The sequence below is a fragment of the Ictidomys tridecemlineatus genome, chromosome 7 (genome assembly GCF_052094955.1).
Source record: "Ictidomys tridecemlineatus isolate mIctTri1 chromosome 7, mIctTri1.hap1, whole genome shotgun sequence".
NCBI classification, from domain to species: domain Eukaryota; kingdom Metazoa; phylum Chordata; class Mammalia; order Rodentia; family Sciuridae; genus Ictidomys; species Ictidomys tridecemlineatus.
Window position 1 is genome coordinate 150,937,605 of NC_135483.1, and position 18,190 is coordinate 150,955,794.

The following is an 18,190-nucleotide window of genomic DNA, read 5'->3' on the forward strand; positions in this document are numbered from 1 at the left end:
TCTTCCGACTCCCAACACCTCTGCCTTTCCTTCAATTTTAGCTTATAATCTTGCCTTTGGTTTTACTAAAGGGAAAAATTGCTAAATGAAAATTGCTGCAGGCTGGACGGCGGGGGCCGCGTGAGCCTTGGCTCCGCTTCTGCCCGCTGCTGTTTTCACCTGCTGCCTTCCTGCTGGGCGCTTTCGCGGGTCGCTGTCAGTGCACGCCGGCTTGCGATGCTGCAATCCGGCTGAGCACAAAAACACAAGCCAGATGGAACTGAAACAAAGTTTTATTTTGTGAGAGGCCGTGTGCGTCCCCCTAACAAGCCGGTCCACACACACCCACACACGTGTGTCCCTACCGGACACGGGGGGCTCCACTTCCCCCGGAACCCCCTCCTACCATCCTTCCCCAACCAATGGGAACTCTCCAGGAGTCTTGTAACTTGAGTCCCCAAATGGGCCTAAGTGAACAGTAGGAGCCCAATTTCCATATGAATGTAATACTTTGCAGTGGCTCCTAGCATCTGCCCCCTTCTGTTTAATTAAGCAATGGCAATGTGGCTAGGGACCGTGCCTGGTAGGTTGTCCAATTTAACATGTGGTTCTTACCCGTCATGGGAGAACTGACTTTTACACGTCAGTTTCCTGTCTTAGGTTGAATCCACTGTAATCAGATCAACCCGTCACTGACTACCGGTCTAGCATAGCCATGCTTGTGGATAGGCCTAAGCACCAGTGGGGGGGTGAGGTTCTTGCCTCACCTCTGTTGGCCCCCAAATTTAACCTTGGTGCCAGTGGGGGGGTGAGGTTCTTGCCTCACCTCTGTTGGCCCCCAAGTTTTAGACCATCACTAGTAGAAGGGAGGAAGATACAGAAATGCCACGACACCAAGCCAATTGACGGCTCCTTAGGAAGAACAGTAACACTGGTGACACAGCAGCTAAGATATTTCAGCACTACCATAATTCACTGTATCAACAAATAGAGCACAATGCATACAGGTGATACATAGTCCAGGCAAGTTGTGTAAGCAGTTCAAAGTGGAGGAGTCTATCAATATGTCCATTTCCTCCCAAAGTAAATTAAGTCCTTGATTGAGCAGTTCAAAGTGGAGGAGTCTGTCAATATGTCCATTTTCTCCCAAAGTAAATTAAGTCCTTGATTGAGGATACTTATTGAGTTATATTGATTGATGTATCAGTTTATATAGTTTACTGTGATAGCTATCATAGAAGTTGTAGTTTGGTTTTATCTTAGTCTTCACCGGCATTGGGATGGAGATGGGAATTCTGGCCATGGTGCTAAAGAGACATTATCTTGAACAGAATTGTTAAATATAATGAAAAGGAAAGGTGAAAGTAAACAAACAGATCTGTTAACCACCTTTAAAAGCAAAATTTATAACAGCTGTTTACCTAATTTAAATTAAACCATATAAGTCACGTGATTTTTTTTTTTTTTTTTTTTTTTTTTTTTTTTTTTTTTTTTTTTTTTTTTTTTGGATCCATTTATATCTATTTATACATGAGCGCTCCTTATAAATGAAATATGGACATACACACATACAGACATACAACACAAAACAGTGCATACATAACATAGAACATATAAGACAATAGTAAATAAAGGCCTTGTAGCTATACCTAGGTGAAATCTCCATTGCAATGTTTAAAAACTTTACAGTTAAAAAAAAATAAAACACAGTCAAAAAATAAAACTGATCAGAAAAACATTAACCTAGGTTTGTATGAGCTCAAAAAGAAAGAGAAAATAAATAAATAAATAAAATAGAACCTTATGATGTGGGAAAAATGTAATAATAAAATAGATATTGAAAAAGGCACCGTGGTAAATCACTGTTGTAGATGTAAGAATAGCCAAGCTGGAGCTCTGGATATCAGCTGTTATGGATTTGAGTCAAATCATCTTCTTTTTCTGTAGAAATTGTTTTAGTTAATCTCTCTGGAATCCAAATTGGTTGCTGTTCCTCCTGTGGAAAAACACAGACGGAGCCCCGACTCCAGACTATTACTGGGTCCGGACCTTTCCATTGTCCTGTTAGAATATCTTTCCAAAGTACCTTAGGCTTATGTACATTTTTCGGATACATATGTCTTTCCGCAGCACTAAGTCCTGATGAATCCAAATTTAGAAAGTTTAGAGTAAAAAGGGTTATTTTAAGTTTATCTTTGGGGGATATATACCCTTTTCCAATTCCTTCCTTTTGTTTTAATAAGTACATTTTAATAGTTTGATGAGCTCTTTCAACTATGCCTTGACCCTGTGGATTGTATGGGATTCCTGTTATATGAGTAATGCCAAATGATGAGCAAAATTGTTTAAAAGAGTTAGACGTATAACCAGGAGCGTTATCAGTTTTTAACTGTTTAGGAACACCCACAGTGGCAAAATTTTGTAAGCAATGAGCTATAACATCTTTAGTTTTTTCTCCGGCATGAAGGGAGCCCATTAAAAATCCAGAAGAAGTATCAACTGTAACATGTAAATATTTTAATTTTCCAAATTCTGGCAAGTGTGTAACGTCCATCTGCCAAATATGGTTAGGTATCAGTCCTCTAGGATTGACTCCAAGATTAACTTGTGGTAAAAATGTCACACAATTTTGACATTGTTTTATTATATGTCTGGCTTGTTCCTTAGTTATTTTAAAACGTTTTTGTAAGGTATTAGCATTGACATGGAACCTTTTATGAAAATTTATAGCTTCTTCTATTGTGGAGAAAATATGTATGTCATGTGTAGATTTATCTGCTAGTTCATTACCCAAACTAAGGGCTCCAGGCAACCCTGTATGTGCCCTGATATGTCCAATAAAGAATGGATCTTTTCTGTCCCAGATTAGAGTTTGTATAGCAGAAAACAAAGAGAAAACAGTAGAGGAAGGAGAAATCCTACCAGCATCTTCAAGGGATGCTATAGCATTAACTACATACTGGCTATCAGAGAATAAATTAAATACAGAATCTCTGAACATCATAAAAGCTTGTAATACTGCATTGAGCTCTACCTTTTGAGCTGATTGTTTGGGTACTAAAAATGTAAAAGTTTGATCAGGGGTAACTACCGCTGCTGTACCATTGTTTGACCCATCAGTGAATATATTTGGAGCATTCATGATAGGGTTTTTTTTTGTCATTTTAGGAAAAACTACAGGATGCTTAGACCAAAAGGACAACAAGGGATTAGATGGCAAGTGATTATCAAATGAGACACTAGATTTACACATGATTATTGCCCAAGTATTTAACTCATTAGCTAACTCATCAATTTGATCCATAGTATATGGAGTAATAATTTTATTGGGAGAAATCCCAAACACTCCCTTCGCTGCTTTTATCCCTTTGAGTATTAATTGTCCTACAGCCTCAGGATATCTAGTAAGAATAGTATTAGGGGAATACGATAAATGTATCCACAATAATGGACCTTCTTGCCAAAATACTCCTGTAGGAATATTTTTTGTTGGTAGTACAATAAATAATAAAGGCAAACTTATATCAATTCTATCCAAATGCATATTTTCCATATATGTTTCAATGATTTTTAATGCCTTTCTTGCTTCAGGCGTTAACATGCGGGGTGAATTTGGATCTGATGGACCTTTTAGGATATCAAATAAGGGTCCTAATTCTCCTGTTGGTATGCCTAGGTAAGGCCTTATCCAGTTTATGTCTCCCAATAATTTTTGAAAGTCATTAAGTGATTTGAGTTGATCTACTCGTATTTGAATTTTTGGTGGACGGACCATGGTTGAGGATAATAAAACTCCTAAATAATTAATTGGAAAATTTAATTGTACTTTATCTATTGCTATGTCTAGATTATAATTTTTTAGTAAGTTTGTAAGTGTGGCATAACATTCTAGCAATGTGTTCTTATCTTTATGTGCTAATAACACATCATCCATATAGTGAAATATTTGTAGTTCAGGATTTTGATTTCTAAGTGGCTGGATTGCTTTATTAACATAAATTTGACACATAGTCGGGCTGTTCGCCATCCCCTGGGGTAAAACTTTCCACTCATATCTCTGATCAGGACCTTCATGATTTAGTGCAGGGATAGTAAATGCAAAATGTGGACTATCCTCGGGATGAATTGGAATTGAAAAGAAACAATCCTTAATATCTATAGTTAACACATGCCAGGTTTTTGGTAAAGCAGACAATTGGGGAATCCCTGATTGAGCAGGTCCCATAATAACCATCTCATTATTAATGGCTCTTAAATCTTGTAATAATCTCCATTTACCAGATTTCTTTTTAATGACAAAAATGGGAGTATTATGGGGAGATACGGAAGGTTGTAAATGTCCTTCCGCTAATTGTTGTTTGACCAGATCGTGGGCTACTTGTATCTTTTCTTTAGTCAGGGGCCACTGAGGAACCCACACTGGTCTTTCTGATTTCCATGTAATTTTGATTGTCTCAGTGGCCCTTTTTGAAAACCCAATCCATGTTTATTTATTTCTTGATCTATTTGAATTGGTGCTATCATATCTTGATCTTGTTTCCTTAATCCTTTTTCTTTTCTAAAGCCTTGTTTAGCCCTACTAGTGGGCGCGTTAGAATTGACGTTATTTGTTAATGTCAATCCTAATTGATCTAGGACATCCCGTCCCCATAAATTTATGGGAAGATGGTCCAATACATAAGGCTGTATAGTTCCTTCACATCCTTCAGGATCCCTCCAATCTAATACCATAGCACTTCTATGGGGGTTAGTTGCCACTCCTAGGCCTCGAAGCGTTTGAGTGGCTTGTTGCAATGGCCAGTGCTTTGGCCATTCCTGACGAGATATGATGCTGAGGTCAGCACCTGTGTCCAGCAGCCCATTAAAATCATGTCCTTGAATATTTAATTTTAGCATTGGGCGAGAATCTAAATTTAAAGAAAGCATAGCCCAATCTACACCTGTGGAGCCTAATCCCTTGGAACCTCTTTCTACATTACAACTGGAAAATTCATCATGTAGGCTGGGTATTATTAATAACTGTGCTATTCTATCTCCTGATGAAATTACGGATATACCTCTTGGAGAACTGGCTATAATTTTTATTTCACCCTCATAATCGGGATCAATTACCCCAGGACTTATCATAAGTCCTTTTAGTGTAGAAGAACTGCGTCCTAATAATAAGCCTACTGTTCCTTGGGGAAGAGGTCCTTTTATTCCTGTGGGAATGATTTGAACTCCCATCTCTGGTGTTAATACTGCTCTGGCAGAGGCACAGATGTCCAACCCTGCGCTCCCTCTAGTTTGTCTGATGAGGGATCTGATGGATAGTGCGTCCTGGGCACTACCTTGATGGTGCTGCTGGGTTCCTCCATTGCCCCGTATATTTGTGGCTTTGGGCCCCGGGGCATTGGGCCCTCCAATTCGTTTTTTGACAACGGGGCCTGATACCTTTCTCCACGATATTGTGGGTAGACACTTGGTCTTTGTCCATTTTTTGATAACGGAATACCCTCTATGGTGGTTTGAGAACGGCATTCATTAGCCCAATGTCTCCCTCTATGGCATCGTGGGCAAATACCCGGGATTCTACTCCTTTGATACCTAGCTTTGTTAAACCCTCCTCCTATGGGGCAATTTCTTTTAAAATGTCCTTTCTGATTGCAATTATAGCATGTTTTTGGTTTGGTATCTAAAGCCTGTTTTACTTCAGCTGCCATGACTTGTCCTTGTTCATCAATGTCGCTACATAATTTAATATATGTGTTTAAATCTCCATGTTTCCACGGTCTAATGACCTCTTTGCAGCAACGATTTGCTTGGTCATAAGCCAGTTGTTTTATAAATGGCATTGCCTGTTCTGTATTTTCAAATGTCTTAGAGGCTGTTTCAATAAGTCTAGCTACAAAGTCAGCGTAGGGCTCATTAACTCCTTGTGTTATCTTAGATAGTTGACCTTGTAAATCCCCTTGTCCCTTCAAAGTTTTCCATGCCTTAATTGCATTCATAGTGATCTGAGCGTATACGCCAGGATCATATCTAATCTGTTGCCTCTGACCCTCATAAGGTCCTTTCCCCAATAGCATTTGAGAATCTCTTTCAGGATAACCTGCTGCTGCATTTCGCCTAGCTGTCTCCCTGCAAAATTCCTCATTGGCAATTTTCCATAATAAATATTGTCCTCCATTTAGCACAGAGTGACACACGCTAGCCCAATCTTCTGGTGTTAAGTCCCAGCTGGTAATAGATTCGACCATTCTGACAGTAAAGGGAGCCGCAGGCCCGTAGGTTTGTACAGCTTCCTTTAATTGCTTTACTATTTTGAAATCTAAGGCACGGTAAACTCGTTCCCTTTCTTCTCCCCGCTCAACTACAGGGCATGCTAACTTTTGGGGTCCTGCCTCAGGATTCTGTTCATCACCTATGGAAACTGAGGGCTGCTCAGCTACAGGTGAAGCTGTTGGTTGAATTACGCCCTCTGGTGATGGAACGGAGTTAGTACTAGCCTCCCTATCTGAGGGTCGTTTTTTCCCTAAGCTTGCCTTCTTCAATTTTTCTTCTGTCTGACTAGCTTGAGGGACCTTTTGTTTTGCTTGACCTAATAAGTTTTCTGCCATAGCCTGGACCTCTAACAATTTACTTAACAGTCTTTCGGTTTGTTTTTTACTAGATTCTAATCTACTATAAAGGTAACGTAACCCAATAAGGTAGGATAGAAGAAAGCCAAAACAGAATGAAACAGAAACGGAGAGGAGAAAAATGATTATATCAATTTTTTCTTTCTCAGGGCCGAATAACTTAAAACCTTGAGCCAACCATTTTTCCCAATTCGCCTGAAAAAATTGTAAGGCTAGAGAGCCTGAAATAAAAGCAGAATAAATCAAAACAAAAATACCCATTCTGTCGCCTTTCCTTAGGGGCGAGCGATATCACTCACCTATAAATTTTGGGCGTTCCCCGTACGGGCCACCAAAATGCTGCAGGCTGGACGGCGGGGGCCGCGTGAGCCTTGGCTCCGCTTCTGCCCGCTGCTGTTTTCACCTGCTGCCTTCCTGCTGGGCGCTTTCGCGGGTCGCTGTCAGTGCACGCCGGCTTGCGATGCTGCAATCCGGCTGAGCACAAAAACACAAGCCAGATGGAACTGAAACAAAGTTTTATTTTGTGAGAGGCCGTGTGCGTCCCCCTAACAAGCCGGTCCACACACACCCACACACGTGTGTCCCTACCGGACACGGGGGGCTCCACTTCCCCCGGAACCCCCTCCTACCATCCTTCCCCAACCAATGGGAACTCTCCAGGAGTCTTGTAACTTGAGTCCCCAAATGGGCCTAAGTGAACAGTAGGAGCCCAATTTCCATATGAATGTAATACTTTGCAGTGGCTCCTAGCAGAAAATAACTTGAAACTCTTCACCACCAACTCTGCCAATCTCCTGAGCACCCATATTCTGTAGCAGTTCACCTCTCATGGAAAATTCTCCATGCTCATAGAAAAGACCAAACCATCCTTTTGGTAATTAAATCTTATCTTTCTCAGCCTATTCAAAGACAACGCCCCAGGAATAATATTCACTTTTTCCTGCCTCACTGTTTTTCCCTCAGACTAAATAATCTTCACTAGCATATCACATTGAATTTACATCTGCTATCTTAATAAACTCCTCCTCTTAAAATTTATACTTCATACTTTTGGTGATGTAGTCAGATGCTGCAGTCCAGCTGTAGTAAATAAAAGGGGGGGTGACGAGCAACTTGTGTACATTGATACAGCAGGAGTGGGAGCCGTTTATTGTAGGACAGGAGTGCTATATATACATTCCACGCAGCTTATCTTAATTAACATAAAATAGATACAGCAGTCAACCAATAAGGAATCTCCACACTTAATGGCTCCCTGGTGTTACTTCACAAACCACTCCCTCTGGCAAAATGCCAGGCACCATCCTGACTTGTTTACAGACTCTAACATTTGCCAGGTGTCATCCTGACTTGTTTACAGACCCTAAAAGAAAGATTTTTTAACAACCTTCTGGATCCTACCTGTCTTTCTTTACTCCTTCTAACCATCCCCCACATCTTTTGTACTGGTTGGTGGATTCTGCCTTCAAAATAGACTTCAAGTCCACTCTCAACTCCCCATCCCCACCAACACTACCATGAATCTAGCTGGTCATCTTGAGTCTGGATTAGAGTTGTCAAATTTGTTCTCCCTGTACTCATTCCTGCTCAGTGGAGTTAGTGATATTCTTAAAACCTAAGTCTGTTATGCTATTTTTCTTCTTAAATCCCTTCATAATAGCTTGATATCGCATGGTAAAATGTAAATGCAATTCCTTTACTGTGGTCTGTGAGACCCTGCTTACCTTTCCATCTTCACCTTGAGCCCTTCTCCCTATTGCTCTGGCCCCCTGCTCTATTTCCTATCATAACAATCTCTTTCCCTCTGTGGGGTCATGGCATGCACTGTTGCCTCTTCAGATCGCTGGCTCTTTTTCACTTGTCAAGGAACAAGAAGGCCTTTCCTGAATCAGATCCTCTTTTTATTACAGTCCTTTATTGGTTTCTTTTATAACATTTTATTCCGATTCATAAATACATATTTACTTTTTATATATTTGTTTTATCTCTTATTATACTATAAATTCCTTAACAGTAGAAACTATGTTTCATTCATAACTGCCCCAATAATAAACATACTGCCTGCTACACACTGTCAATAAAATGTTTTTTAAAAAAGAGCTCTATATACTCCCTTCTCTTTCATCCTCTTTGAACCAGCTGCAGATGCCTTTTCTCATCCAAGTAAAGAGACAAGTCTGACCATTGTCACCTGAGACTTCCATGTTATCAAATCAGCCAGTAATTAATCTCTTCCTCTGTCTCTCTTTCATATTTTTTTAAACTTGACTTCTGGGATATCACTTTATTTTGAATCTCCTCATTCACCAGCGCCTCTTCTCTATTTCCTGTACCACTTCCTCCTAATTTCCACTTTCAAATTTGGAATATATTGAATTCAGTCCTAATCTTAAATGGCTTCTCTTATTTAGCTACACTAATTTCGTATAGCCTTAGTATGCTACAAACTGTAAATTCATATCTCAGGTGTGGAATTTCCAGAGCTCCTGATATGTACATATAGCTAAAAACTCAACCTCTTGTATTTTGATAAATAATAAAAATATAAAACTTAATAATTTGGAAATCAAATATCTTGTTTTATTGCACATTTTATCCACCTCAGAACACAGCAACATTATACCTTCAATGCCTCTGATTAAGGGCTTTGACGTTACTTCAACTGTCCTCCTTTTTTCATATTAGTCCAATGATCTGCAAATCATGTTTTCTGATTAGGCTGATACCCTACCTCCCTTGTCCAAAGTATTATATACATTATCTGTCAATAGTATCTTTCAGTAGTCTCCTTAATTTCTACCTTTGCCCTCTATCTGTGTCCATTTTTAAAGTTGCAGACAGGTTAGTCCTTTTCTAAAACTTAGGTCATGTCATTTCTTTTCACATAATCCTGTTGTAAAACAAAAGTCCTTAAAATGTCCTACCAATGCTTCTATGATCTCTCGTTGGTGTGTTATGGTGACTTTGCTCACTCTGCTCCAACCAACTGAACCTGGTTAGTATTCCTTGGACAAGTGAAGAATACTTTCTTCACCCAGCATATGTGCACTTTCTAGTTCCTCCTCTTCAAACAGATTCCTGTGTGTTTCATGTTATCTTTTTCTTTCTTTCTTTCTTTCTTTTTTTTTTCTTGGGGGGGGGGTAACTGGGCATTGAACTCAGGGCCAGTTAACCACTGAACAACATCCCCAGCCCTTTTTTTGTATTTTATTTAGAGACAAGGTCTCACTGTGTTGCATAGGACCTTACTAAGTTGCTGAAGCTGGCTTTGAACTCATGATCCTCCTGCCTCAGCCACCTAAGCCGCTAGGAATATAGGCCATCATTTTCTTATTATCTTCTTTTCAAAAAGCCCCTCTTTGAGAACCTTCTGTAGATGACCAACTCCAACACAGAAAGCCCTATTCTCATCATTATATTTAAAATATCTGATAATATTCTGATAATGCAAATTATAGCTATTAATATTATCTGGAATACATTACATGTTTTTTAAATTATTATTTGTGATCTTTATCTACAAATTATAATGTTAATTTCTTCAGGGAGGGAATATTATTTTGTTCACTGACATGTTCTTAGGGCCTACAAGAGTGTCTGGCACAGTAGGCATTGCATAAATCTGTACTGAAAAAAAAATGAATATAGTAGATTGCCGCAGTCTGTCTGGGCACAAAATCACGAGCCACTCAAGCAGGAACAAACTTTATTTCTGAACTCCACCAGCACACTCCACACATGCTCCTGGGAAAAATGCTGAACGCCACGCCATGGGGCTCCTCATGGGACACACTATACTGACAGGAAATCCCTCCTCCAGAAATCCCTCCTACCGCACTTCCCAAACCAATGGGAACTCTCCGGGAGTCCCCCAAGTGCTCCAAAGTAGCAGGCACAGGCGGACAGCAGGGGTCTAATATCCAATTGAATGTAGATCTTAACATAATCATTATCATCTCAATGGCTTGCTGGGGTCACCTTTCAACCAAAAATGCCCTGAGTTATTCCTACTTGGCTATGGCTCTCAGCAGTAGATATTAAAGGCTTTAAGATTTTTAAGTCACAGTTTTGCAACATCACTATATCTTAAAAACTATGAGGTGCTATTTCTTAGGAATTGCAATTATGTGAGTTTTTAATGCAGCCAGAATTCCACATTTATAATGACTATTACAGAATGATTATAGAATGATTCTTCCAGCTTGAAGACCTAAGCAGAGAAGGAAGATCTAGCCATGCCTAAGGTTTCATTCTGTGACATTATTCAATAACTAGTATTATTTTTATATTCCCTGTCACTGAGGACTTGTATAATTTGGTAAGCTGGACCCTCAAACCCAAAATTTAGTTAATAGATATAGCAATTTTTCACATTTAAAACAATTTTCATATTTTTATTAAATTAATATGTTTTAATACCTATACATTTATACAATTCATATTTTAGCAATGTATTAATGTATTGCAGTTTTATTTTTAATCAATAAATGGATTCAAATGAAGCAGTCAAAATTTTATCTAAAGTCAAAGAGCATAGAAATATTTACTTTATATACTTTTCAGTGTTTTATTATTATATTTTGGTCTTTATTTTTATTTAAAAATATCATCTAGATATTCAACATATCATCCAGTCTGCCAAATGGCTATGCAGGTTAATGAGCTTTATACCCTAAGACAAAATGAGAAACCATATTTAAGGAAATAAAAAGTAATTACTTAACCTAACAAAGCAATCTTGTAGGTAGAAATAAAATAACTATTACTCTGAATTTTTTCTCCATTGATGAGAATATGATACTGTTTATATTTCTTTACTAGGTTGTCTCTGTACATATACGTACATACATCCGTCCCTTATGTAATTTATAATTTTACTTCTTGCCAACTGTTAAATTTATAAGTTATGAGAAAATGGTCACAATTGCCTGAAAGTTGGGTTACAATATTACTTATTCTGGGGCAAGAGTTAAGGACAGTATTTTTCTTCCAGATACTCAGAGATATTTCTCTTTTCCTACAAGTAACAGCTTAAGCAGTTCTCTCTTTATTGCCACAGCCCAATTGCTGATTGCATGTCAATTCAGAAAATATATTCTAGACCATTTAAAAGTAATTCACTCACAGCTGCTAATCTTTTGTGTTATGCAGGTGATTAAAAAATATAAACCTTGCAAAGAACTTACAAATATCTACTAAAAGAATGACAGAAACATAAAACTTTATTTTTTTAACAGATTCTCTTACTCTTAAAAAATTATAGTCTTATCAGTGTCTTTTATTTAAATTTGCATTTTAAAAAATTTATTTTAAAACACTGATCTCTCATACTTGAGTCCTCCAAGAATAATTTGTGGCAACTCTATTAAATGTTCTTTGTATAGAATATGATTACATTATTCATTTGGATAGCTTTACATTAAGCTAGGGTTTATCTGGATAATGCTAATAATAATTGAATTGGGAAGATCTTTACATGGTAAATTCAATTTTAAATACATTTGCTAAATTTTATTTTAATTTATTGTCTATGGATTATAAATCTCATATGACTTCATATATTCCATTAATATTGATTAAATGGCATTTGTAAAAGCAACTTTCTTTCCATTATACTCATCATATAATATTTTTACCATTTACATTATATTACACACTGATGTGTGGTACTCCAAAGTGGTATTTTGTTCATTTGTTTGTTTGGTATTGGGGATTTAACTTGATGGCACTTTACCACTAAGCTACATCCCTGATACTTTTTAAAAATTTTTATATATTTTTTGAGTTCATATATTTATTTTTTATTCCAAGACAAGGTCTCACTAAGTTTATTAGGGCCTCACTAAGTTGCTGAGGCTGACATTGAATTTACAGTTCTCCTTCTGAGCCCCTGGGATTACAGGCATGGTCCAATGTGTCCAGCCTCCAAAGTATTCTTTGCAAAATTTAAAAGACTAAGAAAAAAATTGAATTAATATGAATTAGTGTATAAAATTTAAGTGTATAAAATTTCTTAACATTTATAATTACAGATATACAAATAAAGATTACATATAAACTACCTATAATTGTAGAGAGAGCAAACTTTATTTGAAGCATATTACTCCACATTTGATTTAGAGATTTAGGAATTAATCTAAATGAATGAAGTATGTTCAATTCATGGAATATTTCTTCATAAAAACATACTCATTGATCTCTGATAGGATTTTTGCTATTCACATGAATTCAAGATCTTCAAAGTCATTTGGTCAAAATAGTTGAATTGACAGTACCATGAAATCCCTGAATATTATTAAATATGGATATTTGCTTAAGTCTCTTTATGAGATATGATTATACATATAATATTTTCCTTTATATATAGCTTACTTAAAAAGAAAAAAATGCCTTGAATTCTGTATTGTAGATATAGGTTTATTTGAAAGTTGAAGTTATTCAAAATGATACTATTACAATATTTATTTAATGGACAAAATAGAATTCTGAAACTCTCTGAAAGGAAAAATATGGTGTATATACAATTTTAGATATTTATTGAAAGGCAGCTGAACAATAGGTATATTAAAGAGAAAAACTGTAGCACAGGTTGAAGAGTGAACATTATAACACACTTGGCCCATAACCTCTCGGTCCATTTACCATTTTTATATGCCTGCTATTATGTTTGTTCCCCATCCCCCATATAAAATAAATAAATAAGCACCTGCTTCTCTTTGTCAAAGAGCTGCCTTCAGGCTACCAAAAGCTGTTTTGCCTCCATGCATAGAGAGCTGTCCACAGACAACTGGAAGTGTTTTGCAAACTACCGTTGCCATGGTTGCTGTAAAGAGTGACTGACTGGTGCAGCACTGACTTGTGCTCCCTTGACTCCCATGCTGTGTCCTATACTTTCAGAGGTGCCATGAAAGGTTGAGGCAAAGTCATCTACCCTTCAGAGGATTTCATGTGCATTTATCTCTAGTTCAAATATGCTGCTGTGTTAGCTTTGGAAACCCTAAAATAAAAAGAGGTCCAGTTTTTATAATGTACATATGCCAAAATTGGCTTGAAAGGACACTGAGGCAAGAAATGCAAAGACTAAGAAATGCATACATGTGATTGTATTATATACAAGCTATGAAATTCTCTCCAAAACCCATCACCAAGTCTGAGTGATCTCACAATGACCCTGGTCTGCTACAGTCCTGTTGCACTCTGTTACTTAACTGGCCACTTATTTTACCTTTTCCTTAGAAGAGTCCAAAGTCACCCTGAACTTGACATTGTCCTAGGCCTGCCTCCAAGACAAGTCATTCCTTTAGAGAAATAACTCTCCTAAGGCCATGATGGACAGTATCATATATTTTATAGACTTGGCCTCTTTAATTTTAATGAGGATGATAGGATTCATAGCAGCTGGGGAAACAGGGTGTCACTTAACAAGGAGGTAAGTGACAAGCAAGTAGACAGAAATACCATAACATACAGAAAGGATGGAACAGTGAGCAGGAAGTTTCAACCTTTAAGTGATCATGATGATGGTTCCTAGACCATAGTTTAATAAAGGTGATCAAGAAGGGTTTTGCTTCTATATAATAACCATATATACATAGCATGTATATTGTATCTATAGAGAGTATATATAGTATCTATACGTTGTATGTATCTACCCAACTAAACCATACCACACACACTAAGAAAATCAATAGTGTTAACCAGAAGGTTTATGTCAGCCAACCCCAAAGCTATTTTCTCACTCATCTCCAGACAGGAGCTTATTCTCTGACTTAGAACTATTTTCTAGCAGAGGTAGAAGCTGGGTGCTTTTGACAGAGTTCCCTGAGGTGCCAAAGAAAGTATATGCAAAAGTGATTTCTCTAATCCATTCCCATGAATAACTTTTTGCCAGAGCAAGAGCAATATCCAGATATTTGAAGAGATATTGGATATGGTCTATGAGCAGATGCTGATCTGAGAAGGCCTCAAATGCAATCATAACATCCTTGTTCAGAGGAGAGGGAAAATAAGGTTCCATAGATACACAGACGTATCTAGCATTCATTTCTCCTTCACTTTGAGTTTATACTTGAGATGGATATGCTTATCATTTGGAAGAACATTTAACTTGGTTCCTTGACCTGCATGGTAAAAGTCATTATGATAGAAAAGGCCATGTAGAAGATTGAGTAGCTACATGTAGTTATGCTCAAAAGCTTATTGTTTTTGTTTGTTTGTTTGTTGTTGTTGTTGTTCTGGGGATTGAACCCAGGGCCTTGTGCTTGCACTCACTGAGCTATATCCCCAGCCCAAAAGCTTATTGTTTTCCAGGGCTGTTCTCAAAGAATTAAAAACTGCAGCAACAATGGTTTCCAGAACATACCCATTAATTTACTAATCTGTCCCCTGATCAAAGAAACTGGGTTGCTCAAGTGGCAGTCAGATGGCAGTGGCTATAGAATGTTAAAAATCCCTTGCCAAGTTTCTGTATGCAAACCAGATTATTTTTAGACCTAGACTTCTCTGCCTGAAGGACTGACTTCCTCATCAAAGAACAAAATAAAGTTCTGTTTATTTAGAGCCAATAGTATTTAGTCAAGTAATTTTCCTATAGCTGACAATTAATTCTGATCCTTAGATCAATGAATGTTGTAAAATTTATTGAGCCTTTGCCTGGTATTTCATAAGTCTTTGGTAATATATGGATTTTGCTAAGATAATATTTATTTACTCTAATAATGTTTTTAAAAATATATTTTTGTATTATAAAAATTTGATATATTTTTGGATTAAAAGTCCACATATATATTGGTATCTAAATTTAATGTATCTCATGCCTTAAATTTGCTATGTTTGTAGGTAAAAACTATCTCTGTCAAAATCAGTTCTCTTTACAAGTTTTACTTTTTCCCTAAGAATGAATGTTTTAAAAGACTAAGTTCATACATTGCCTATTATGTTTTACCATTCTGAGGTCATGGTTTTGAGAACAACTCCCTTTTTAGGTGTGTTCCTTGAGACACACTAATTTTTCATCATTGAAAAGTAGATATTTGTGGGAATTTCAGGGTTGCACTTTTCACTCAGCCAGATGTTCATTCTAAAATAATCCACTAACACTGAATAAACTTATTGCTATTTCCTTTCGGAGTTTCTACATATCAATAAGATGGAGATTTTGAATTAACGTATCCAACGCATTAAATAAAAATATATGGTTAGAATTAAAGTTGTAAGGTTTTTAAAATAAATTATCAGGATTACTGTAATGGATTTACTCTATTTTCATGGGAAAAGGAAAATCTTTTTTAAAAAAATATTTATTTTTTAGTTGTAGGTGGACATAATAACTTTATTTCATTTATTTATATGTGGTGCTGAGGATTGGACCCAGGGCCTTGCACATGCTAGGCGAGAGCTCTACCGCTGAGCCACACAGTTCCAGCCCAGAAAAAGAAAATCTGCAGAAAAACTCAAAGTATGAAATTTTATAATATGTAAATGGGGAGGAATTATTTTTTCCAGATTTGCAGTCCATGTGTAGATCTTTTTCTTGTTTTCTTCTGAATTCATTTTCTCCCATTCTATTCCTTACTATGATTATTAAGAGAGTAACACCTTCTGCATTGATTGAAAATATGTTATTTATACTTTCCATTTACATTTGCATATTTTTTCTTGAAATTTCAGATTGCCTAAAAATATGATCCATATGCTGTTTCAGCTTAGTGGCATTAGAAAATCGTGTATTTGAAGTGGCTGCAAGTTTGTAACTAAAATTAGGCTCACACACTCCCTGTATCTTTGGTAAGGCATTTATAAAGTAGCTCTTTTAAATTCCATGTAAAAATTCCAATATTCTTCAATAGTACACATTACTTTGGACTGATAGACTGTTCCTTTGGAACTGATGTTCACTGTCGAGATCAATAAACATCTTCCTGTTTTTAGTGACAAAAGTGCAGATCTAAAATGTTCAACCAAAATGGCATGTCTTTCCTAGACTGAAAATGAAATCCCTTAAAACTGTATGTGTGCATTTAAAGATCTATAAATCATTCTTTTAAATAAATAATTCAGTTCTGATTTTATTAACTTACAAAAGAGAATAACCCAAAGCATTAATAGGGTAATTACTTTTTCTTAATGAACTGATTCCAGAATGTCTTTAAAGCAATCTTTTTCTAGTGAAATTTAAAGGTATGTATAATTAATAGTAAGTGAAGAGATACTTGAGATATCATGTGCTGTTTTAGTAGGTGATTATACTGTTGAAAAGGTGAATATATGTGGCCAGGATAGCAGGTATCAGAGATGGTTACTGTCAAACTTTAAATTATCACTTTCTTTATAAAACACAAATAAAAGTTATAACATATTTAAGCCTGACACGAGAGAATTCAGGAGAAATTGCAAGTGCAATAAATGTTGTTTTTATTCTCAGTTCATTATTGGTATTTCAGTATTCTCTTCCTTTTCCTTTTAAAGCTAACCAATTCATTCATCAAAGCTCTTTAGTACTTGATTGTTTACCTTATTCTTTGTTTTTTCTGTTTTCATTTTTATCAGTCAAAACTACTATAATAAATTCTAGCCAAGTTCCCTGTTTCATCACTAAATATGGAATCATGGTGAATCATGATGAGGCAAGTTTAATGGAGATGGTTGGAATAAAATAATAATATTATGACTGCACAGAAATAGTAAGTGATTGATAACGAGGTCAATTTATAATTCATATGCTGTATCAAAAGAATGTGAAATGTAATTAGTTGTATTAAATTTACATTAGTCAAAATCAATATATAAGTAGTTCCTTCAGGTGGGAAAGACTAGGATTTTGGTATGTTAACTGCAGGGATCAGGAAGTAAATTCATAACAGTATTTTAGCAAAAGGCTAAGGGTCTATATAGAGGAGAAATAACTTCCCAGTGAAATGATTTAACAGGAACAAATGAGAGTGGAATTGTTCCAGGTCACTACATTGGCATTCAATGTAGTGTTCAAGCTCCAGAAAATTAGCATACTAAAAATGGGGAAATTAGGCCAATAGACAGTCAAAATGGACAAACTCAAAATTGGAAATTTGGGCAGGCATAATTAGAACACAGGTGACAAGTGCTTGCCTCTGGCAAGCAATATAAAAGATTTACAAATCAATACACATACAAACCCTAATATGCTTTCCAGGGAAGAAGAAGTGTTAGATCTTCACTGTTTGATAAAATAGCAACTAGTTACCTGTAGCTATCTATTTAAAATTTATATTAATTAAAACTAAAATGAAACTATGAATCTTCCCTAGGCATCCCCAAGTTCTCAGTAGTCTCTTGTGGCTTTTGACTATCATATTGCTTCGTGTGTGTGTGTGTGTGTGTGTGTGTGTGTGTGTGTGTGTATACATCACTGAAGAAAATTAAATTGGTACCATTTTGGGTGAAATCCATTAGTGACTCAATTTTGAATAGTCTGGGGCCATCAGGTACAATCTTTATGATTAAAAAATAACATGTTAATGGAGATTTTAAGCTATTCAGAGCCTTCAGACAAAGCTGAAATAATAAAACAAAGTTATAAAAAACTACAAACAGGTTTGTTCATATTTCCAGGA

The 18,190-nt window shown here is 36.5% G+C and overlaps 1 long non-coding RNA gene across 1 annotated transcript; it reads right to left on the bottom strand.

Annotated features, from left to right (window-relative positions):
• Positions 1-254: 254 nt before the first annotated feature.
• On the bottom strand, positions 255-7,356 carry LOC144365582 (uncharacterized). The gene is made up of 2 exons (XR_013424190.1): positions 6,899-7,356; positions 255-1,975 (listed from the first exon to the last, which is right to left on the bottom strand). It is a non-coding gene; the product is annotated as an uncharacterized LOC144365582 (long non-coding RNA).
• Between the last annotated feature and the right edge of the window lie 10,834 nt (positions 7,357-18,190).